Source organism: Pongo pygmaeus, chromosome 4 (assembly GCF_028885625.2).
Source record: "Pongo pygmaeus isolate AG05252 chromosome 4, NHGRI_mPonPyg2-v2.0_pri, whole genome shotgun sequence".
NCBI classification, from domain to species: Eukaryota; Metazoa; Chordata; class Mammalia; order Primates; family Hominidae; genus Pongo; species Pongo pygmaeus.
Genome location: NC_072377.2, coordinates 58431199 through 58450020, shown reverse-complemented (window position 1 = coordinate 58450020; position 18822 = coordinate 58431199). Strand labels below are relative to the sequence as shown.

General features: G+C 40.8%; 2 pseudogenes; both read right to left on the bottom strand.

The window, feature by feature from the left end:
* Nucleotides 1-5238: 5238 nt before the first annotated feature.
* LOC129037406 (large ribosomal subunit protein uL13-like) lies at nt 5239-5855 on the bottom strand (annotated as a pseudogene).
* LOC129036177 (transcription factor NF-E4-like) lies at nt 5542-17293 on the bottom strand (annotated as a pseudogene).
* Nucleotides 17294-18822: the final 1529 nt, after the last annotated feature.

Below are 18822 nucleotides of genomic sequence, written 5' to 3'. Positions count from 1 at the left end.
TTTGATTTATTCTGAGCTGGTTTTCTCCTAGGAAATTGTTGTTTAAGGATCATAGTTGAGTTTGGAGATGCATTCTAAAGGGAATTCTCTATTGCTTTTTATCCTAAAATTTATATTGATTTGTTTTTTCTGTGTGCATTTTCATGAGGAATGGAACTGTTGTTTTCATAGATAAATGAGAGACTAAGTTTTTCAGCTCCAAAGAGAAAGGGCATTTGCTCCTCCTGGCTGAAAGGTGCCCCTGAGTGACCAGGGACCTCCTGGGAGGGTCTGGGGGGTTGACCTCCCACGATGTGCAGCAGCCCTGCAGGGAAATCCCCAACAAGACTTAATTTTAAAATGGCTCATCCAGGAAACGCATATAAGGGCTGATCACCCAGCGTTTTGAGCCCTCTCATAGGTCATAGACCTCTGGAGAGACAAACTGAGACATGTAAGAGGGTGGAAACGACTCAGTGGTGACGCACTGTGGAGTCCTGTCCACAAGGAGCATGCATCCATCCACCACACAATAACCCTAGGCTACAGCTCAGTTCCTCCTTTTAAGAAAAAAAAAAAAAAGTGGGAAATGATTTAATAAGTAGAAAATAAGGAGAATAACCCACTTTCGGACACTTCGTAGGTTTTATGGCATCTCTACTTGATGAAGTTTATGTAAAATGGAACTAATACAGTCTTTGTGGACATTTACATTAGGGAAAAAAGAGTCCTCGGGTAGACCTGCAAACAATAGAGTACCTAAGTTCTGTTTACTCTTCTGCCTGCTGTAAGTCTCCTGTAACTTTTCTACTGAGATAAAAACCACTGTTCGGATTTAACAGTGTTTTTGCAAGTTGGCAAAGTTGTATTTATGTCATGGCTAAAGTACTGAAGTAATAGCTATGGGAATTTTGTATTTGTGTGTGTATATATTTAAAGGCCGTTATAATAGACTTGTGTAATTTTATGTTCAATTGGCAACTGAATCCGTTTTAATTTCCCTCTAGCACACCAGACTAATTTTGCTATCTGACGTTCACCTGAGTTGCCTTTAATATGCAAATTTAAGGCCATTTAGCTGACAACTGCTTAGGGTTAGATTTTTAAAAATAGGAAAAAAAAGTCTTTATGAACCTATAGGATGTGCTTCTATCGGCATGCCTGATACGTCTACATATTTATGTGTGTGTACACAATATTTTCACTAGTAAAAATATATGAAGAGCTCTAATTAACTGGCTATAAAAAATGCTTAAATCAGATGCTAAAAAAAGAGACTAGTCAAATGCTTTTTCAAGTTCACATGACTTAAGTAAAATCTTTACTAAATAAGTCAGCTTTAAAATTATTGGTAAAATAATATCAGCAATATCTTTAGAATTGTAAGCATTTTGTTTGCATATATTAAGCAAGTAGTTTCATGTTTGTTCCTGCAGAATACTGTATGATTTGCCATAAGGGTTATAAACTATGAAACCCAGCCCAAGACAGAATGATCTTTGCTTGTATATGCTTATGAAATATTGTTGGCTTAAATGAAAAGAGCTAAATATTGAGTTATTGGTATAAATACACTTAAAAGTGGCCACAAGTTTTATTACTTAAGTAAATACATGAAATTCACAGCTATAAAAATGGTTAATAGAAAAATAACTTTGAATATTGGCTATTACAGTTTTTTTGTAAATAATCTAGGTAAACTATTAAATTCATCAGGTAAATGTAATGGAATAAATGCTTGTAAACTAACTTGTCATAATTTAGGATCTAATGTTATTAATTGATATTAAGTATCTGGGCAATTTCCAATTTAAGAATTACAGGAAAACTTTTTTTTAAATGTTCTTATTAAAGGTAAAATACCTTTGTCTAATTCAAAGCTTATTTAAGGGTTATGTATGAAATAAGGCAAAGGAATCAGGAAATAAGAGCTGTAAAGAAAGATATAAAGAGGTATGTTTAGTTAAAAAAAGAGGCGAGAAAGGAAAGTAATTTTATATAAGAAAGAATCTTGTGTGGTGAATTTTTGCCCTAAAATAAAATAACTGGATTGTTCAAGAAAGAGATATTTAGGGTAAAACAAAAAGTCTAACTTCTGTGAATGGTCTATGTAAGTCATAATAAGGTTAGTAAAATGAATTTTTAAGGGGTGGTATAATTCAGTTGGCTATAATTAAAAGGAAATCATAATAATCTTTATAGAGATGTGTCTTTAATATTTAAAAAACACACAAATACAAAACTAAATAATTGATTAAAATGAGGTTTTATTACAAATATTGACTTATTTTTAATGCAAGATATTTTTAAATTTTTAAATTCTATAATCTGTTTTTTTAACATTCTTCAGATTGATATCTTAAAAGTGCCAAGCTTTATCTTTTGAAAAGACCTTGAATGATGGCCCTCTCCTCCACCTTTTGTTGGCTCCTGTAACTTTTACTAATTATCTGCAGTAAGGGAGAAAAATTGTTTCTAAAAACAGGCAAATAATGTATCCTTTGAACATGTATTTTATTCTGCATGCCTGTTATATCTCTATCTTTATATGTGTCATGTAGAGGTGATATTTCACTACAAAACTGCATGAAAAAGTTCTAATCACTTAACTTACAAAAATGTAAATGCTTACCAGATTAGTAAAAGCTAGCTCAGATGCCTTTTTATTTACATAACTTTGATAATCTTTGGTAAAAATTAATTTGGTAAATTTAACCTCAAAATTGTCCAGTAGTTTAAAAACCTGAAGTCATGTTTAAATACTCGTTTTTTTTCCCACAGAAATTTGGGTTACGAAAAAGTTAAAATAGTAAAAGCATGAAATCTGCCTTTGTTAGGATTTTATAAACACAAGGATGTCAATTCTCAAAAAATGTGTTACTTTTTGGTTAAGAAACTATTTAAGAGTTGCTTTATAAATGAAGCAAAATTATACAGCTAAAATGAAGAAAATTATACAGATAAAATGAAATAAATGTAAAAAAACAAAAGCCAGGGCATCAAAAGTTAACTCTGAGCCCTGTGGTTACCAAGAAAATAGTTGATATGGGAGAATAGTAAAACCAAGTAACCATTAAAAACCAGAGGGTGTAATGCAAAGGAATTGTTACAGTTTATAGATTGGTGTCGTTCAGTTTCTTTAAAAATGTTGGATTGTAAAAATAACCAGTTTAAGGACAAAATTCTTTATTTTAAATGCTAGAGAATTTAGGAGCTTGCTTGGATTAATGCAGGACCCACAGCTCATTACTGAACGATTACTGAGTATATGTGATCCAAATGCACAGGGTATTATTCCTGAGAAAGCAATCAGCCTAGTGGACCAGATAATGCCATTATAAGGTCTGTTTGCCTTGAGAGGGGGACTGCCCAACTTTCCCTATAAAATACCACGTGAAATACCCCAGATGAAGCAGTTAATATGTTTCATATGCAAGCCATGTGGGACTAGCTTTATGATAACTGAGATATCCTCCCACCAAATATGTTCATTACCCAGGTCATGGTAAATTTGGGGGTTAAGAGTGCCCCTTTTCCATGGGTGCCCCTCCCACAGAATCATAGGTCTGTTTAAGAAGCCTTATCAAGTCTGCTGTCCCTCATAAGTCTTACAGATGCATCTCCCTGATGGGAACCAAAACCCTTTTCGCCAGAAAAGGTAAAATTGTCTAGGGCAAAAAAAGGCTTCCTGGGACCAGAACATAAAAACATAAAGGTTAATAGAATTATAAAATGTAATGTTTAAACACGCTTTATGTAAGGTAGTTGTAACCCCATTTACCTAAATGTCTTATTAAATTGGGTGCTATATCTAACTGGGGGATGTTTTCCCCTTTCTAGTACTATAAAACTGAAGATATGTCAATCTGCTCATGTAAATCCTCCACTGCATAGCCTTTTGTGTAATGCATTTATCGGGGCTGATAGCAAAAACTATGAGTACTTTTAAATAACACCGACTGAGCTAGAGAAGTTCTACTTGAGGAGGCATTTACTGCCTTGCTATGAAATATTAACTGAAGCTACCCCTATACTAATGGAAAAAATGTTTCCCAAAGAGTTCCATGATAAAATAAAAAATGGTTTACATACATCTTGCCACCTAATAAGCAGAGAGCCTTTTTCCTAGGACTAATTGTGAGAAGCTGCTAAACTCTATTTGTCTATCTGTTTGGTTTGTAAATAACATTTCCAATGTAAACAAACATCTTGTCTTAAAAGCTGCTGCCCTGGTTAAAGGAGGGTCAGGAAAATCTTTTTCTTTTAAGTTGTTTGGGTGAAGTATGTTTTTGCAAGCAAATTTACCTTTCTGAGTTCTCCAAAATTTAGATTGTAATTTTATAACAGTACAGTTGTCTGCATGAGTTCAATAATAGTTAAAAAATAATTGTTGTAAGGGAAGAGCATGACACTTAATACTAGATTTCAGCCCTAACATTTTAAGTGCAGATTAAATCATTATTTCTTGGCTACAATTATCCTCTAGAAGGTACCAGATTATAATTTTTCTTTATATTTTTAGTTGGTGCTCTAATGGAATAGGTTTCTTTTTCTGTTCTAACATATGAATTACTCTTATAAGTGTCAAACTATAAATGTTATTTATCTTCCTTGTTTTACTTCCAAGGAAACCAAAATCATGGTATTCTGAAGACCAGAGATATGAATCTCCCCCATTTGGCATCCTCTGGCCCTGGATCTGTTTCACTGCTAATGCTCTGCAGCCAAAACTATACAAGCTGCCTCCCTCTAGGCCCAGGTACTATCGTGGAAGAGGTGGGTGCATAAAATTGTAAAGGCCATTTTGAGGGATAAAATTAGGTCAAGATCAAACCCTCCAAATCCAAAAGGTGGTGAAAAATGCCTAAACAGCTGGTAAAACAAGTTTAGTTGCCTTCTAAATTATTATGTGTCACTTTTGCATCCACCCCAACCATAAACATTTTCTGCTTACTATAAAATTAAAGGAAAATATTTCCTAACAGGATAAAATACCTTGTAACAAAGCCTCCTGGGTATAATACTCCCAATTATGAGTTGTGGAGATAAATCTATCTATCTATATTTTTATTTTTTCAGAACAATGTTTATGTTGTGTATAGCTAATTGCTATAAGTCTGTAACAGAAATGAAGCTTACAATAGCTCAACACATAAAAGTTAAAAATAAGTCAGTCTTGCAGCTTTGCCTTTTGGTTGTATTGTTGGCTTTATTTATTGAGTTATTTATTTTTTGAGGGATAAACAGTCTTTATTGGGTTCAGAGCAGGAGTCCGTAGGTCTTGAGGACCTCTGTGTATTTGTCAATGTTCTTTTCCACGTTCTTTTCAGCCTGTTTCCGTAGCCTCATGAGCTGTTTCTTTTTCCCATTAGTGGATCTTGGCCTTCTCCTTCCTCTTCTCCTCCAGGGTGGCTGTGACTGTCTGGCACTTCCAGCCAACCTCATGAGCGAGGTGCCCCAGGTAGATAAACTTTCTTGTAAGCTTCAGACGCATGACCTTGAGGGCAGCAGGAACCACCATCGGCTTTTTCTTGTCATAGGGCGGTGGGATGCCGTCAAACACCTTGAGGCAGTCCAGGGAGGCCAGGCCTCCTTGGTCTTGTGAGGCAGCATGCCTCGCAGTCCGCTGGAAGATGCGGCTGGAGGCCAGGAAGTGGTGGGGGCCAGGAAGTGGTAAGTGCTTCGGGAAGGGTTGCTGTTCATCCCTTTGTGGAGGAAGGCCAGGTACTTCAACTTGTTTCTGTAGACATTGCCAGAAATGTTAATGCCCCTGCAGTGTATGACCCACACCTTCTAGCCTGCTTAGCCACCATGGCAGTCAGGAAGCCCAGGAGATGGCTTCGACCATCGAGCTCCAGGACCTGCCCCTCCACCATATTTGGCAGCCACCAGGGAAAGGAGTTCCCTGTTTTTAGATGAAACAGGGAAGGGTGTGGGGCCCCCTCACCCCTGAGGTACCTCTGCCAGATTTCCCTGGAACCCTGTTTGAAAACCACAGATCAAGTTCAATCCTCATTGTCCATATGAGTAAATGGAAGCCAAAAGAATTGAAAGGACCAAGACAACCTTGTGCAGAGGGAGCAGCAGGATTAGGACTTCACTCGCCTAATTCTTGGGGTTCTGCTCTTTCCTGCTTCCTACTCTGCTATGAAGAACAGAGCCAGGGTGTGAAGTTACAGGGGCTGTGCAGGGTCTGGCCCAGGGCTGTAGGGGACCACTTTCCACAAGAAGCCAGTAGCCAGATATGGTGGCTCACACCTGTAATCCCAGCATTTTGGGAGGCCAAAGAAGGTGGAAGGCTTGAGCCCAGGAGTTCCAGACCTGCCTGAACAATGTGGAAAAACCCTGTCCCTACAAAAAATACAAAAACAATTAGCCAAGTGTGGTGGCACACACCTGCAGTCCCAGCCACTTGGGAGGCTGAGGTAGGAGGCTGTAATGGGCCGTGATTGCACCACTGCAATTGGGCGGCATATGAATGAAGTATACTTGCCAATCTTGCCTGGGTACCTGGCCCCAGGCTTGGTGGGTAGGAAAAGTCAGTGGCTGGAGGGAGCCCGTGGGTGACACTGAGTGGCAGATAGAGCAGGACTGGGTAATTTCTTTAACATGGCTGGAAAGGTGAGGACAAGTGAGAATAGGGTGGAGAAGTTGCAAGAGAGGTTTGTAGCCAACATGGAAAGAGTTGTGGAGGCTTTGGAGGTGAGGAAGGCTTTGAGAGTGAGGAAGAATGAAGTGCCTTCCTTGACACCATGGTCCTTGCTTTTGAAGGTTTTGGGCTCAGAAGTCCTCCTTTTCTTCTGAGGAATAGAGAGGAAAGAACAAGGACAGGGACAGAAACTGGCCTTGCATGGGTTGTAGGGCTACTTGTTTGGCTACCTGATCTGCTAGTGCATTTCCAGCCAATATAGTATTGTCTGGGGTTTGGTGGCCCCTGCAATGAATGATGGCAACTTTCTGTGGGTGCCTGGCAACTTCAAGGAGTTTATGACAGGAGTGTTTTTTGCAGTTAGAAAACCCCGTTCTTTCCAGATGGACAAGTGTGAGTGTACTATGTGGAACACATAATGAGAATTTCAATATATGCTGATCTGTTGTTTGGCTGCTAGAGTGAGAGCTCAAGTGAGAGCGATGAGTTCAGCTTTTTGGGAGGTGGTGCCTAGGAGGAGCAGCTTGGCTTCAATAGTGCTGGGGGTGACACTGTAGCATAGCCAGCATGTCGGCATTCTTTATGTAGGAAGGAGCTGCCATCTACAAACCAAGTAAAGGAGGCACCTGGAAGGGATTGGTCTGTTAGGTTTGGAAAAGGTATAAGAAAGGTTTGAACAGTGTTCACACAGAAGCATATAGGGTCTTGGGCAGTTGTAGCTTCAGGTAAGATTATGGCCAGGTTAGATGGGAGCTGATTAGCATGGTGATGTGGGGAGTTTCTATGAATAGAGCATACAGTTGGAGGAGCTGTGGGGCAGAGATGAGACTTAGTACACTGTGGTGAGCTAGCACATGTCTTTGATGTTAAAGGTTGAATAAACAGTTAGGTTGGCATGAAGAGATAGTTTTAGGCTTTCAAGGGTGAGGACAGCAGCTGCTGCCAATGCTTGGAGGCAGGCAGGCCATCCAAGAACTGTAGCATTGAGCTGTTTGGAGAGGTAGACAGCAACCTGGAGGGTGGATCCCTTAGACTGGGTTAGAACACCTAGTGCATCTCCATGCCATTCATCAGTATAAAGGGAGGAAGGTTTGGTGAGGTCTGGGAGAGTGAGGACAGGGGCTGAGGTGAGAGCCTTATGGAGTAGATGAAAAGGTTGGGTAAATAGGCTGTGCAGGGTTTAAAGGCTCCTCAAGAGGGCCTTTAGTGGCTTGGTATAATGGTTTGGCAAGTAGAGTGAAGGAGGGGACCCAGAGCCTAAAATATCCTGCTAGTGCTAGAAAAGAGAGAATTTCTTGCTTAGTCTGCAGAGGCGGGAGGGACTGGAGGAGGGATATGTGGTCAGTTGTGAGCCCTCGGGTTCGTGGGGTAAGTGCTAGGCCTAGATAGGTGACCAAAGGGGTGCATATTTCTGCCTTTTTAAGGGAGACCCAATACCCCCGCTCTGCCATGAAATTTAAAAGAGAGATAGTATGGGTGTTGCAGTCTTTTTGAGAGGGCTACATAGGAGCAGGTCATCAACATACTGAAGGAGAGTGGACGGTTTTAGGGGTAAGGTATGGAGGTCATGAGCAAGGGCCTGTCTGAAAAGGTGGGGGCTGTTTCTAAAACCTTGAGGCACTACGCACCAGGTGAACTGACATGAAAGGTTGGTGTGGGGTTTTCCCACATAAAGGCAAAGAGGTTTTGGGAATCAGCATGTAAAGGAATGTGAAAAAAGTATCCTTTAGGTTTAGAACAGAAAAATGGGTGGTATCGGAGGGAATTGCAGAAAGTAAAGTATATGGGTTAGGAACTACTGGACATACAGGGAGTACAGCTTGGTTAATGATCCTGAGGTCCTGTATTAAAGGATAAGTTCCACAGGGCTTTTTAACAGGTAGAACTGGTGTGTTAAAAGGGGAGTTTGTTGGGTGGAGTAGGTGACTGGTGAGGAGGTAAGAAATGATAGGCTTTAGGCCTACAGGAACTGCTTAGGGGATTGGATACTGCTTCTGTGATAGGAACTGGGTGGGCCCTTTTTCTTTTTTTTTTTTTTTTTAAGATGGAGTCTCACTCTGTTGCCCAGGCTGGAGTGCAGTGGCATGATCTCGGCTCACTGCAAGTTCAGCCTCCCAGATTCACGTCATTCTCCTGCCTCAGTTTCCTGAGTAGCTGGGACTACAGGTGCCTGCCACCATGCCTGGCTAATTTTTTATATTTTTTTAGTAGAGACAGGGTTTCACCGTGTTAGCCAGGATGGTCTTGATCTCCTGACTTCGTAATCTGCCCGCCTTGGCCTCCCAAAGTGCTGGGATTACAGGCTTGAGCCACCGTGCCTGGCCTGGGTGGGCTCTTTAAGGGTAATGCAGATGGGGGTGTAGTGTTCTGTGACTGAGGGTGTGGAAGTATCCCAAACAGTGGGGTTAACTACAGATGGGGGATAAGGAAAGGTTGCATGTTTTAGGGTGGGAGGTTAAAGGAGTAGAAGAAAGCTAGAAGTACCAGAGGGGTCTGGGTGGATGCGTTGGGTACTATGGGGAATGTAGAAGTGGACAGTAGTGTGGAGTTTTGAAAGGATGTCTTTACCTAGGAGTGGAGTTGGGCATGACAACAGGACTAAAAAAGAGGGAGTGAAGGAAAAAGTGTGCAGGCAGCAGAAAAGTGGAGGGGGGTGCTCGGGGTTTGGAGACTGGTCCATCAATTCCCACAACAGAGACTTGGGAGGACTGGGTGGGTTCTGAAAAATTAGGTAAAGCAGAGTAGGTTGCCCCGGTATTAATTAAAAAAACATATGGGCCTACCTGCCACCAGCAGGATTACCCTTGACTCAAATGAAGAGATGGCAGTTGCTGGGGCTTCCATTCCAGGGCACCGTCAGTCTTCAGCAGCAAGGCTGATGAGATCCGAGTAGGAGGTTTTGGCCGGCTCAGGAAGAGATGGGGGTGGTCCTTGTGGGGGCTGCTCACAGTCTGACTTCCAGTGGGGTTCTCTGCAGAGGGGGCACAGCCTGGTGGGCTTACCTGAGTTTGGGCATTGTCTGGATCAGTGGCCTTCATTGCTGCACTTGAAACAGGCACCAGGTGGGGATGGATTGCTAGGAGGCTTCCGTGTGGAGTTGCGGCCCCATGGGCCTGCAGGGCCCCTGATAACAGAGGCAAGCGTTTGAATGTCTGCCTGTTTTTGCCTTTTACTTTCCTCATCACTATTATTAAAGACTTTGAAGGCTAAATTAAGAAGGTCTCGTTGTCGGGTTTGAGGGCCGTCGTCAAGCTTCTGAAGCTGGCGCTGAATATCAGGGGTGGATTGGGAGATGAACCAAATGTTTAAGATAGTTGTTCCTTCTGGGCTAGCTGGGTCTAGGTTGGTATACTTTCTCATGGCTTCAGTTAAATGAGAGAGAAAAAGGGCTGGGTTTTTGACAGGACCTTGGGTGATTTCTGAAAGTTTTTCATAGTTGACTGCTTTATGGGCACCCTTTCTGAGTCCTGCAAGGAGACACACAATCATGTGGTCTCGATGGTGGCATCCAGGGGCTCCGTCTTGATAATCCCAGTGGGGGTCCTGGTTGGAGACTGGCTCTGCACCAGTAGGCTGGGCAGGAGCTTGATGAAGAATTGTATCAGCATGTGCCTGAACTAGGGTCCAGATACAGTCCAGGTCTTCTGGGGTGAGGGTGGAAGAGAGGATAACATAGAGGTCATGCCAGATTAGTTCATAAGACTGGGTAAAGTACTGAAACTCTCTAATATAAGAGGTAGAGTCTTCTGGTAATGAACAAAAGTCCTTTGTTAATTTGAGAGCGGTCAGTGAGGGAGAAGGGAACATGAACTCTAACAATACTTTCAGTTTCTGCTACTTCCCAAAGGGAGCACTCTAGCACAGGCACTGAATAAGGGTGGGGCCTGGGCCAAAGATGGTGCCTGAGTGAGTATGTGTGGGAGAAAAGGAAGAATCTGGACGTGTTTCCTGCTGAGGGTTTGAAGGGGGAAGTGGGGTTGAGTTAACAGGCAATGGAGCATAGATAGGGGTGTAAGGTGGTGGGATGGGTTTACAAGCCTCAGGAGAGGGCGATGGGGGAGAAGAATGGGTACAGGCAATACTAGAATTGTCCTGAGGCGGGGATGGTGTAGAAAAAAGAAGTGAATACTGCTGGCTGGGAAGATGGCAACTGGGAAGATGGCAGCTGAGAATATGGCAGCTGAGAAGATAAAGAGGAGGTTGGTGGGGGGTTAAAGAAGACGGTTGAGAGGGAGAGGTAGGGGTTGGGAGGGGTGGGCAGCAGTCTGCTGGATGGATGGAGGAAAAGAGGTAGGGTCGGGAGGAGAAAGGTGATCTGGGCAGCGAGAATGGAGGAGAAAGATTTGAACAGGTGAGCAAGAATTGCAGAGGTCAGGTTGTGATCTGAGTGCAAAAAGGCCCGGACCTAAGGAAGTTCTCCCCATTTCTCCAGTTGTCATCAATAATTGCTTAAATCAGTTAAAATTGTAAAGTTGGATGTTCCATTTGTGGGCCATTTGGACCCATTATCCAATTCGTTTTGTGCCCAGACTGAATTGCATAAAAAGACAAGGCGCTTAGGGCAGATATCTTGCTTAAGGCCCAAGGTTTGTAGGTATTTTTATGAGGCAGCCTAGAGGGCTATCCTTTGGAATGGAAGACTGTGAATTTCCCACAATGGAGGGTAGGTTTGGGACAACAGGGAAAAGGAGACCATCTTGGATGGCCTGAGGGAGACAATAAAAGGAGCAATTGTCCTTGCTGCCTTTTTCATTCCCGGAATGGGATCAAATGGCTTAGAGGTGTCTCCCTAAAACCAGATGATCAGTGAGTACCTGGCACATGCCGGCACCTTCTTGGACCAATGCTGGATTTTTCAGACTGGAGAAACCAAAAGAGGCCATGTGGATTTCTTCCTGTTTACTGGGCTCCCAGGGAAACTTACCAGTAGGCGAGATCAGTGACCAATGTGCATGCACAGAGAGGCGACTGGAGGCTGAGGAGCTTCCTTTGTCTGGCTGCTGTGGCCTGCTCTCTGGGGTGGAGGGGTAGGTTCACGGGGTACATGGACTGGAGTCCCTTCTGGGTTTCGGCACCAGACACAAGGCTCTTGTATCGGTTCAAACTCCAAGAGCACGCCAACAAACAACACAAGGCGGTGTGGAGGAACACACTGTTTTAATGAGTGCCTGGGTGCAGGCGGGCTGAGGCCTAAAATAGCGTCACCCCCAAGTGAGGACGGGATAGGGGTTTTATAGTCTCCTGTAAACAGGAAGTGTCTCAGTCTGATGTAACTGTTACGCAGTACCCGGACGGCCTCTCTGTTGGTCTTCATGGAGTCTTCTGGCCAGCTCTCTTCCTGCTTTTGCTATCTTGCTGACACTGCTGGTGCAAGTGGTCTTGCGCCTTGGGACTGGGCCTGAAAAGGGAAGAGTTATTCATTCCCTTAAGCTTTCAGGCCCCGGGGAGAACGTTTCACTAGCTAGAAAGAGCCTGAAGGAAATCTGGTTTCAGCATAAACATGATGATGGATTTCACAGTGCCACAGTATTGTCAGCTTTTTTAAACTTTACTTAAAATAACAATTTTCAGAAGTAATGAATGCCTGTCTACATCCATTCTTATCTGGCCTAGAACAATTAACTGGCTATAAATCTTTTGACTCTTAAGGCCCTCCGCCATAGGGAGTCCTGCCAAGAAAAAAAATGGCACTTTAGAATTATATGACCTTTCATGTGACAAAATCTTTTATCTCCCAAATACCAGTGTATGATGCAATACAAAAGTGGGGGTGGGGAATAGATTTGTCTACTGTTAACAAGTCTATAACAATTTAGACACCAAGGACCAGGAGTTTCTTGCATTTAATTTATACCCTCCTCAGGATGCTATGCCTATGGAGATAAACTGGCCAGAGAAGAGATTAAATTTATTAAATTCTAATTTAATGTTGGTCCCACAATTTCCAAATAAGATTTATTGTAGGGTTCCAATAACCCTTAATAAGGAAGGTAAACAAATTGTGGGTCTGATCAAAGAATATGATGATGCATGCAGGGTTTTCTTCCTGGTGATTGGGTTGTTAATTGCCCTCTGATTCTACCTATAACCTTGGATGCCCAAATCTTCACTATCTTTATGATAGACATTTTCTTGTAAATGTTATGCCAAATACAGCAGAAGAAAAGGCACAATTAAAGACCCAGGTCATGATAGCTCAGAAAATAGATCTGATCCGGGAATTTTTTTTTTTTTTTTTTGGCTAAACCATAAGTCTGACTCCATTTTACCCCTTAAAGAATTGGCTATTACATCAGGTCAGGCTGTGTCCTCCCCCCATTTTCAAATCGCTAATACTTAAAACTATTACTGTCAAATCAGAGGACTCCAGGAACAAGACTTCCTAGCACTGTGGGACCCTGCCAGATGGCCAAATCAGACACCTCTAGGAATGAGCCTTCCTAGCGCTGTGGGACCTGCTGCTGTTTGTTGGCCTGCACATGCATTCTATGGAATGCCTTTTAGCCAAGAGTGGGGACTGAGGACTAAGCTCTGATTTTTTATTTTAATCTTGCCCAAATTAGACCCCTATCTAAGGGGTCTGGGGAGTCATGCCCTACAGACTGTAAATTCTTGTCAGATGGGTTTTATTTAACCCTGTACGTGGTGACTTACTTTCCAGTCTGACTCTGGCATAACAAGAAAGAAAATCAAAATGTTTTATCCCAAAATATATTTCCTTGCCATACTTTGAAATTGCCCTGCAAAGTCTCTTGTGGGAAAAACCCACATTCTATAGAGAATCCCATTTTCCTTTTGTTTTCCTTCCTTCCTTTACAGATCAAGGAGATAATCAACTAAGAGCCAGGGACGCTTTTAGGTCAGATAAGAAATATTTTACAACCTGCTCTCTCTGAAGTCTGCTGTCTGAGAGCTTCCTCTGCACAATAAAACTTATTCTCCATAATCCTTGATCTGAACCCGAACACTTCCTTTCTACTGATTTCAGGTCTTCAGATAAACTCAACCAATTGTCAGCCAGAACATGTTTAAATTTACCTATAGCCTGGAAGCCCCACTTTGAGTTGTCCCGCCTTTCTGAACCAAATCAATGTGTTTCTTAGATGTATTTGATTGATGTCTTATGCCTCCCTAAAATATATAAAATCAAGCTGTATGCCAACCAGCTTGGGCACATGTTTGCAAGACCTGAGAGCTGTGTCATGGGCCATGGTCACTCATATTTAGCTAAGAATGAATCTCTTAAAATATCTTACAGAGTTTGACTCTTTTCATTGACAGCTTCAACTGTGGACTTCACGTGTCTGTTTTTAGTCCCAGTGCCTTTGATATTCAAGAAGAATTTGTCCTCAACAGGATAAAGTGTATTTCCTTAAAATATACAGTTGCATCAACTGATTTGTTGTAACAAATAAAAATTTGTATTTTTATTACTTCTGTAGTCCAGACTACTTATAAACTTTCATTAATCAGCAGTTTGTCCTTAGTTCAAATATTTCATAATTTAAAAACCATAAATCGCTTTGGAGTGTACTCTCATCTGTGTGCTTACAACATTTTGAAATATTGATAATGTATACTTGAAGATGGTTTTGATCATTATAAACTTAGTTCCATTCATCTAGTTACAATACATACAGCTATGATAGCCATAAATATATCAATACAAAGAGAATGAAAGGCAATATTGGTTAAATACAGATAAAAATGCCAATGAAAACTTGCATGCCAGGAGGTCATTTGAGGGTGATTTTTACATAAATCTTTGGCTTGGGCTTGTTAGTGGGCTAGGTTGTAATGGAAGCATGTTGCTCAAGTGGCATGGAAAGCTCGCGAGAGAATAGCTTAGGAATGGAGAGGTTAAATGACAAATAGAAATCATTCACCTATTGAGTTTTATCATGTACAAAAGGCAACATTTTAAAATATATGACTTTTATTACATTTGCTAAGTAGGAATAACTTATTTCTCCACTATGTTGCATTACTATATCTGCATCATCCTCTTTTTTTGCATGCAGAGAAATGCTGGAGAAGTAGCAGGAAAGAGGCCCTGGCCTCCATAATCACTGTTCATGGGAGGGAGAAAAGGAGAAAAAGAGGGAAGAGAAATTTCACAGATAACCATAATTTCTCTACCATATCACTGAGAAAATAGTTTATTTCCAGTAACATTGACATAAAAAGAGAATAAACTCATACATTGCTGATAACTTGGAGCTGGCAAGAAAGCTTACACAGGCTTTTTCTAATCATGTAGTAATATCATGTTAGGTGGCAGATCCTTTAATTGCCTTAATAATTTGTGATCCCAGTGGTTAGATATACTTTGTAGATGTGAGATGCATAAAAACATATTTTGTTATCACACAACATTTTGAGTTTGCTTTTTCCATAGAACCTGAATGCTTTTATCTGTCTTCTGTGTCTTAGAGATGAGTAAAAACAAAAAAAAAATCCACTACTTTTATAGTACTTTGTCCTCTGTTCTCTGTTTTACATCCACTTTTTTATAGCTTTTTTTTTTTAACTCTTCAGAAGAGATTTCAAACTTTTCTTCACAAGAGATTTCAAATTAAGACTGCTATTATTTTTTTGAGGCACTTTCTGAAGACCCCTCTCTCCCCACCAGTTTGTGTTCGGTACACTGTTGGTGCCGTGAGGATTTAATCAAATTAAAATATGTGTTTCCTACCAGGGTCAACCATAGCCTCTGAAGATTCTTTGTGCAAATTTGACAAAGGCACCCCTTCCCTGGCAGTTACAGCTCTGTACAAGGGTATGAAGCCTGGAGAGCAGAGTACAGACTAGATTTCAGACCCTGCTTAGATGTTAGCTGGGTGCTTAACTGGAGGAAAAAAAAAAAACGATTTGTAACACCATATGTCTAACATGAGACAAAGGGAAGATCTGATCCAGGTACGCAGGATTCCAGGTGGCAGAGGCTCTCTCACTGTGGCACGAGCCTACCTAGAATAGTCTTAGTGAGTGTCAAGGAAGGGGAGAAGAGACAGAGGGGTAAAGAGCCAGCCATGCTTTGGCCTTCTACCCACAGATCATTGGCAGGACTAGCTACATGGCCTTGCCTAACTCCAAAGGGGCTGAGAAATTCAGGAGAACAAACAGAACATTTTGTGGGCACTATTATCTCTATCAAAGCTACAATCTTTGAGGGATATATTTTTAGATATTTTTATCTCTAGAGTACTTAGCATAGTGCTCTATACACAGAAACCACTCAAAATATTCATTATACTGAATTCTTTAAGTTGTTTGACTCAACCCATTTTGCTTTTTTTTTGCATGCTGTTTGCCTACTTTAAAAGGAAAACTGGTTTTTTGAAAGCCTCTTACTTCTCTATTGGATCTATTGCAGAAAGGTGACACACAAAGCGATGCACGTTGATAAATTTCCCTTTGGGACTGTCTAGAAGCTGTGACAGAAAAGAATAAAGTAGAAAAAGAGAAATAAGACCTCTTACTTACCTCTCTGTATTAGAAACAAATGCTTTAAAATAAAACTGAAAACAAAGATGAGGAAGGAGTAGGAACTGGTTCTCACCATGAGATACTGCTACTCATAAACATAGGAAGACTCTTCTCTTTGACAAAACATCTGTTTGCTGTTGTGTAGACATGTCCTCTCCGATGTGATCTACATTTAAAAGTATGTTATTACATATCGATCTATGACTAAAGGTTACACGTGGAATCTTGTGAAATTTACTGACGGCTTTATCACTGGGAGGTAGAGCTTAAAATATTCGAGTCACTCTCAAGCTAAATCTTTGAAGCTGTGGGAAAGGAGCTGAAGTTGGAAACACACATGTGCTCTATCCACATCAGCAGAGGTATTTTGTGTAAAGTGCAGGAGTACTCACTCATCTAACTGTGAGAGAACTCATCTATGCCCACTCTGGATGGGATTGATATGGGAAGTGGAAGGAAATTAGGGAAGAAACAATATTTGATACCGTTGACAGCCCTTTGCCCCTTGGTCTTTGAGTTTCTTTTTTTTTTTTCCTGTGACTTTAGTTCCTTCCTGCTTCTACTCTTCCCTCTCTAACCATTTTATTCCTCTTTTCCTGCCCTGGCTCCTAGACAGTCCTCAAGGAAATGTATCAACAGACATAGCTTTATGTGTCACCTTTCTGCAATAGGTGCAATCTATATTTGCAAGCAATAAATGTAGGACTCCAGTTTCCCAGTGCATAGCATCTAGGAAATTATCAACATAAATTTCAAAAGTTATAGGTCTGGTCTGGCTTTGACATTATCTGTCACTGGGGTTTGGGGGCAAATTATTTAACCTCTCTGAGTTTTGGTTTCCTTTTATATGAAATAAAAATAATAAATGCATCTTGCTTATACTTGCAGAGCTGTTGTGTAAGCAAAGAGTGAAAATGGTGAGAATAGACAATTTAATGTACAACCAGTCCTATAAAAAATACTCTAAATATTACTGAGAAAAAAAATCTGAAGCTATAGCCCTGGCAACTGTTTCTAGCATCAGTTCTGAATTTCCACCTATTTACTCAGTATCTGCCTCCACACTTGAAAGCTATCTTTAAACACCTTAACTTCAACATCTTCAGAAGCAAATTCTATCTCCCCATTTCCCATGTTATTTACCTTCCCCTTGTCACTCTCTCGAGCTTCCTCCATTCGTCCGTGTCATCACTACCCACCCATTTTTTTTTTCACCTGGAAGCCTGTCATCTATAACTCATCTCTCTACTGAACCCTCATACTTGCCTTATCCAATCAGTTTACAAATCTTGTTGGTATTTCCTCTAAAATGCTCCTGAGTCTATACACCATTTCATTCAGATTGCTACCATTCTTCTGTCCTGTTCAGATCCTAACCATTTTTCTTCTTCCTCCAGCCTGTCATCAGCATTTTACCTCTATATCAGTGATGATTCATTATGGGAAGAGATCAGTGGCTGCTCCTGGTCCCTTCCCTTTGGCAGTGACTGTGGAGAAAATCTGTATATTAGATAGATCCGATACTTTAGTCTCTTCTGATCTGAACATGTGCCTCAGAGTCTATAGTCATATTATACTTCAGTCAACCAAAAAAAACCTGTTAAATAAAAATACAAAGGTATTTTTAAGCTCCTGGTACAGGAGTTTGGTGCATAATAAGCCTATTCGAGGAGGAAATGGGCTAGTATTTTTCCCTCTAGTGCAACTAACATTTTATCTGAAACCAAGGCGGGGATAGCTGCAAAGCTACAAGACTCTACTGGTGTCAATCGCTTCCATGTTAGTAATTTCAATGCATTACAATGGGGTTTTTGTTTACTTAAGTTCAGGCAATGGTCTCTGCATCCTAGGTCTTAAGCTGTTTTTCACTCATGATGTAAGCCTTGTTTTTCATTCATGATGTAAAAACTTTCTAACCAATTAAAGACAACTTCGGGTCTCACACATGCAAACTGAAGAGCTGTGCTTTCTTCTCCACGTGTTTCACATTAGACTAATTTGTTCATCAGTGAGAAACAAAGTGATAGATTGAGTTCCTGGCAGGGGCTAATCTAGAAATATCAAAGTATTGAAAGATTAATGCAACATCAAGACTCACGAGTCAACAAGATTCCTTTCACTTCAGAAACACTAATATACCACTATGGAAAATCCCCAGTGACATTCCAAGGAGTGGTGTACCTTTGTATTTCCAAAATGCTAGTTTTTCTACTTTCAGTTTGAGTGAATGACTACATAGGCACTGACTTTTTGAGTTTTATCTTACTACTGATGCTCAGCTAAATAGCCATTTCAGGGTTAAATTTGTCTTCTTCTTGAGATTGGTTCTGTTTTCTACCAAATAATATTATAAAAATCAGTTGCAGCTTCAAAACATCTTAGACCATTTATTCATTTACTTTCAATAAAAGCCTTTCCTCTTTATGAGCAATAAAGAGATGATAAAAATTAAAAGTAGAGGATATTTGCATAGCTCTTATCCTGTGCTAGTCATTGTTCTAAGCCCATTACATATGTTAACTTATTTAATTGTCACACTAACTCTACAAAGTAGATATCATTATTATACCCATTTACCTATGAAGAAAGCAAGGCAGCATAGAGAAATAAAAAGGGATGGCTCCCCATCTTGCATCTTATCTTGTTCAAACATGAGAGTCCAAAGTCCCTCACTTTCATGAATGTTAATTTATTTATTCCTGTCT